The 6,588-nt window shown below is 44.8% G+C and overlaps 1 long non-coding RNA gene across 1 annotated transcript; it reads left to right on the forward strand.

Annotated features, from left to right (window-relative positions):
* The first annotated feature begins 1,250 nt into the window (after positions 1-1,250).
* On the forward strand, positions 1,251-2,474 carry LOC113155664. The gene is made up of 3 exons (XR_003298191.2): positions 1,251-1,274; positions 1,435-1,554; positions 2,437-2,474. It is a non-coding gene; the product is annotated as an uncharacterized LOC113155664 (long non-coding RNA).
* Positions 2,475-6,588: the final 4,114 nt, after the last annotated feature.

The following is a 6,588-nucleotide window of genomic DNA, read 5'->3' on the forward strand; positions in this document are numbered from 1 at the left end:
TATTTAATTAAATCCAACATGTAGCTAAATAGTATTTTGACAGAACAAGAACTAGTTTGATGAACTGTGTCTCAGTTTCTGAGTAAATCTCTCTCTGTGACTTTCTTTGGTCTGTTTTCACTCAAACATCAAACTTGTGTGTTTCATCTTTGAAACATTGTTAAAGTGAATAAATGTCAACGACTCAACTTCATGACATTAAAACAAATAGAAACAGTTTGTTCGGGATTCGAACCACTGATCCAGTAGATGATCAGCACTTGTTGTCTGTTTGTCCATGTTCAACCTCCACAGCATCAGACACACGTCTCTCTGAACAGCAGCAGCAGACACATCAACTTGTGACCACCGTGTCTGTGGATTCACAACTTCAGCTTCTAATAATGTCTCTGTTCAACACTGACAGTGTTTCTCCCTCAGAGGTTGATCTGGTTTTTATTACAGTAACGAGTTGTTGTTGTTGTTGTGAGGTCTGTTGAAAGAGGAACTCTTCCTGGACCTGAACCTGTGGTTTCCCAAAGTAGATTTTCATGTGTGTTTCTGTTCAGGACTCACATAAATGAACCCCCACCCCCCCTCTGCAAACACAGCACATGTGTACAGGAATCATTAGAGTAGATTGTTGTACAGCAAACTGCTGATTCTCAGTCATTTCCAGACCTACAGTGTAGTAAGTCTGTTTGTAGAAACTCTATTTAGACTTTGATTTGACTGAGGCACAGAGGAAGTTTACTGTACATGCAGTTTTTAAAATATCTCCAGGATTTTCTCAGATAACACAGATGATCAGATAATTTTTCTGTGTTTATCTCTAAATGTTGTTTAGTGGTGGAAAAGTTAGTGAAGTATCAGCGTCAGTCCAGATGACTGAGTGAGTGTAAATGTTGGTCCATCATCCTGTGTGTGCTGGGCTGCAGCTTCATGCCTCCATCTAGTGGACTGATAGTAAAAGTAGAGCAGCTGATGGCAGCTTCCTCTGCCTCCCACTGCTGTCTGACTGCATTCAAGTGACACTGATATGAAAGAGGAAAGAAGAGCCAATCAGTGGAGGAGCAGCTGATCTTTGTCCAGGAGAAATGATGGAAAGGAGGATTTCAGTTTTCACTGCACATCAATGATTTGTGTTTCCTCTCCACATGAAGGTAGAAAGTGTGTGTGAGCTGATGTGGATGTGGATTCAGCAGCATGGATCAGTGTGAGGACAGAGAGGAGGGAGTCCCTCCCTCTAAAACCACTCTGTGTGGGGACCATGAGAGCCAGACCAAAGCTCAGAGGTGAGATGACTGAGACCATCGGACTGATTCTGTCTCCAAGTCTCATCTAGAATTTAATATTTCATCAGGACATTTTTACTATTCTTCTGATTCTATTTGTCATTTATGAAGGAAACTTTGACTGAATATGTGAGCGTCACCAAAGTTGTTTTTCTATCAGGTCCCATCAAAGACCAGAATCTCCTGGACCAGGACCTGAACCCAGCTGTGTGTCCTTCAAAAGCGACCGGTCAATGGGAGATGTTATTAATTTTAAACATCAACCTTCATCAGACACAGAGTAAGTTGTTTTGAGTTTAAAATCAATCTGAACAATATGATGTAAACTTTCTCTGATGATAAATTGTTGTGTTCTTTGGATTTCTGGATATTTCTGATGTGAGTAAGTTGATTTCTGTTTGAACTGTTGATTTGAAGGAGAAGCTTTCTTCACTATTCTTCCAGCAATCACTCTGATCTTGGATCAAATCTACATTCAGCCAGTAGCTAAACCACTGATCCTGTAGAGGGTCTCAGGGGGCTGCTCCTCTTCTAATGAAGTGCTGACTTGCAGGCAGACGTCAAAGGAAGCAGCTGAACACCACAAATGTTGAACTCTGATCAAATCTTTGTGATTGAAGTTCTCCAAATGAAGATTTTGGTACAAATGTCTTAAAGAGTCTTGACTTCTTCACTTCCTGTTGGAAGACTTTAGTTCTAATGTTGTTGAAGTCAGTGTAGAGGACTGTTTGTCCCCAGTGTCAGTACCAGAGCTGACGTCTGAAGATTCATTTAGGATCCACCAACTAATGAATGAATGAAGTTGTTCAAATGTGAATTAGTCAAAGTGAATTGTGTGAGCAGCAGCACTCTGCCTCATACTCACACAGTTCAACATATTCAGACTGGGAGCTGCCCAATACAACCAGTGTGATCCAAGCAGACTCTGTCTCTAGATGCCTTGTTCCAACACTTGAGCATTGTTCAGTGAGGGAGGCAGAGATATCTGTTGTTCAGAGCTGCTGAGACTAAACCAAAGTGACTGGTGACAGTAAAGCTTCACCACTACAGGGAGTCTCTGATTCACTGTTCACATCAAATCTCTCTTCATGGACCTTTACCTTGTGTGTGTCTCTGTGTGGACAGACATACTGTGAGCTCATTCTTGATGATTCCTCCACAGAGTGGACCAGGAGAGCTCAGAGGTTCCCAGTGGTCAGTCTGCCCAGCAGCATCCAACACAGCTGGACTCCATATTTCTGGTCTGTACATGTCCAACTACTACTTTTCCATCTGTTGTGTTCCCAATAATCTCCATGCTGCACTTTTTAGACCAGTGGATTGTCAGTCTGTCCAACATGGATCTGATGTTTGGCTCCATGATTTGAGTTGGATTGTGTCATTCATATAGTTTCTGTTCCAGCTGCTGGAGGAGAACATTGTCACTTTTGTGAAGAACGAGCTGAAGAAGATCCACAAGGTTCTGAGTCCAGATTACCCACAATGCTTAGAGAGCCAGAGGGAGGATGAGGAGGTGTTGGATGGTGAGGATGAAGAGCAGAGGAGGAGCAGCAGAGAGGCATTTGTGAAGATCACACTGAACTTCCTGAGGAGAATGAAGCAGGAGGAGCTGGCTGACTGTCTGCAGAGCAGTAAGAGGATTTCTCTAAACATTTAACATCATGGACAAATGAGACGTTTACTGAGAAATTCAAGATTCAAAAAACTTTATTAATCCCAGAGGGAAATTGTTTTGCCTCATTACCTTTGTTCTCAAAACAGACAGAAAGAAAAGGAACCACAACCAGGAAATATCCAACACCAACATAAATACACATAACCAATAGCATCAATGCAGAAAAACTAAATATATATACAGAATATGTAAAATAGATAAATGAAATAGGGTCAATATATATATAGCCTATGTGGATTGACAGCAAGTATATGACACAACTATCATTTCCCCCACCCCTTACAGAGTGGAGAGGAATTGTACAGACTGATTGCCACAGGTAGAAAGGATCTCCTGTGGTTCTCTGTGGAGCATTTAATGTTAACAAGCCTTTGGCTGAACGTGCTCCTCTGTCCAGCCAACACACTGTGCAGTGGGTGGGGAGGATTGTCCAGGATTGAGAGGAGTTTGGACAGCATCCTCCTTTCAGCAACAACATGTAGAAGGTCCAGCTCCACCCCCAGAACAGAGCCAGCCCTCCTAATCAGTTTGTTTAGTCTGTTAGTGTCTGCCACCTTCATGTTGCTGCCCCAGCAGACCACAGCATAAAAGATGACACTGGCCACCACAGACTCATAAAACATCCTCAGCATGGTGCTGCAGACGTTGAAGGACCTGAGTCTCCTCAGGAAGTACATCTGGCTCTGAGCCTTTCTGTACAATGCTGATGAGTTTTTAGTCCAGTCCAGTTTGTTGTCCAAGTACACTCCCAGGTATTTGTACTCGGACACAACCTCCACCTCCTCCCCCTGTATAGAGAGAGGGATGACAGGACTCCCAGATTTTCTGAAGTCCATCACCAGCTCCTTTGTTTTGTTGATATTGAGTTGCAGATGGTTGAGTCCACACCAGTCCACAAAACTGTCCACCACTCCACGGTACTCTGTGACATCGCCACCCCTAATACATCCTACAACTGCAGAGTCATCAGAGAACTTCTGAAGATGACAGGACTCTGAGTTGTACCTGAAGTCTGAGGTGTACAGGGTGAAGAGGATTGGAGACAGAACTGTCCCCTGTGGAGCATCTGTGCTACTGATCACAGTGTCAGACACACAGTTCTGCAGGCGGACGTACTGTGGGCGGTTAGTGAGGTAGTCCATGATCCAGGAAATCAGGGGAGTGTTGACCTGCATGTTTTTTGATTTCTCTCCCAGCAGTGCAGGCCGGATGGTGTTGAATGCACTGGAGAAATCAAAAAACATGATCCTCACTAAGCCCCCAGGCTTGTCCAGGTGGGTGTAGGTGCGATGGAGAAGGTGTATGATGGCGCCATCCACTCCAATATGGGGTTGATAAGCAAACTGCAGGGGGTCAAGTGAGGGTTTAACCAGAGGTCGGAGGGACTCCAGGATCAGTCTCTGAAAAGCCTTCATGATGTGTGATGTCAGAGCCACTGGTCTGTAGTCATTGAGGACTCTGGGACGTGGCGTCTTATTCACTGGAACCAGGCACGACTTTTTCCACCCTAGAGGAACTCTCTCCAGGTGCAGGCTGAGGTTAAAAATGTGTTGGAGAACAACACAAAGCTGAGGAGCACAGGCTTTCAGCACCCTTGGGCTGACTCCATCAGGAGTCAGCCCAAGGGTGCAGCCTTTGTGGGGTGGAGCCTGTTCAGCTCTCTTCACACCTGCTCAGCTGAGATTGTTAGGGTGATGGCTGAGTTGTGTGTGTGTGTGTGTGTGCGTGTGTGTGTGTGTGTGTGTGTGGGGGGGGGGGGGAGCGGATAGTGAAATGAAGTGCACTCTGTGCCTCAACCAGGAATCGATTGAAGCAATTATTCAATTCGTTGGCTTGGTCCACTGTCCCCACAGTCTCCTGGCTGCTGGACTTGTAGCCAGTGATGGTCCTCATGCCCCTTGTTGAAGACAAGGAGCATGCTGCCTCCCTGTCTCCTGATCTGAATGCTTTCTTTTTGTCATTCAGGATGGCTTTTATGTCCTGAGTGACCCAGGGCTTATTGTTTGGGAACAGCAAATGTTTTTTGTGCGTACGTGGGTGTCCACACAGAAATTGATGTAGTCAGAGATCCAGTCTGTCAGTCCATCAATGTCCTGACCGTGAGGTTCACAGAGAGTCTTCCAGTCTCTTCAAAGCATCCCTGCAGGGCAGAGTGTGCCCCCTCTGTCCACCTCTTTACAGTTTTAATAGTGGCAGGCTGCCTGTGAACCAAAGGTGTGTATTGTGGGAGGAGATGTACCAGGTTGTGATCCGACTTTCCCAGAGGGGGGAGGGCAGTGGAGCTGTAGGCATCTTTAACATTAGCATACATCAGGTCCAATGTCCTCTCCCCCCTGGTGGGACAGCTCACAAACTGGGTAAAAGTAGGAAGTGTCTTAGTGAGGGTGGCGTGATTAAAGTCTCCAGAGATCATATTGAAGGCGTCAGGGTGTCTGGTCTGCAGGCTGGAGGTGACCGTCTGAATGACGTCATGTGGCAGCGGCGTTAGCGAATGGAGGAACGTAAACAGATTAATATGGAGTGAGAAATATCTCTGGGCAGATAATATGGACGAATTCCCACAGCCAAAAGTTCAATATCAGGGCTGCATTCACGCTCTTTTACAGTTACATGGCCAGGATGGTACCACCTGTTGTTAATGAGAACGACAAGACCTCCTCCTCTCCTCTCGCCTCCTGTCCCAGCGCACGGTGCTGAAACCGTCTATATTTACACTGGAGTCAGGAATACCATCATGCAGTCATGTCTCTGTGAAACACATCAAACTACACTCTGTAAAGATTTTGTCCATCCTCACCAGAGCTGTCAGTTCGTCCATCTTATCGTCCAGTGATCTCACATTGCACATAATCAGAGAGGGGGGATGTGGTTTAAATCTTTTCACCTTCTCTCTGCGCATCTGCGGTTTGGTTTTTCGCAAGGAGAATGTCAAACTTCCTTGTCTGCCTCTCCTTGCCTCTCTGGGCCAGTTCACACCTGCACCAGGTTGGACACACTTAATGACCCATTTAGGTGTTAAGGGGTGGGCAGAGGTGTGACCATTACATCCTTCACATCCCCCTCATCATTTGTTTCACCTAACAAGCCTATTCAGGCCAAGGGGTGGAGTGAAACCAGTCCTGGAGCAAAAATTTGTGACCTCTAACCAACTATCTTTAGACTGAAGAAGCTACTTGGATGAGTAGCGAAACGTTTCAACCAACTAAAGGATATCCAGTGCCATGACTCAACTTTCAGATAACAGGAATTAATGCTTGCACAATTCTAGCACCCCATGGGCCAAGTTGATCCACTAACCATTTGTTAAATGAGAAACCTGCAGATTCAGAAGGTCCAACAGCATCTCGAATTTTCTCTAGTGCTGTAATTACATCAGCGATATTTTCTGAGTAATCTGGAATGTGAGTCACACATGCATCCCGTTAGATTTAATGTTATACATATACTTTCCTGTTTTGATAATCAAGGGCCATTTCATGTTTTAATAATGTTAATCTATGTGATTTATCATTTGCAGCCAAAACATTTAATCCTTTTATGGTTTGTTTTAACCGGCTAAGAATGTTACTCCATACCATGGAAATATACCAATGGTATGATTCAAGGGTTTCGAATTTAGCCATTCCTCTTTTGTGAATA

This window comes from Anabas testudineus, chromosome 18, assembly GCF_900324465.2.
Source record: "Anabas testudineus chromosome 18, fAnaTes1.2, whole genome shotgun sequence".
Classification (NCBI taxonomy): domain Eukaryota; kingdom Metazoa; phylum Chordata; class Actinopteri; order Anabantiformes; family Anabantidae; genus Anabas; species Anabas testudineus.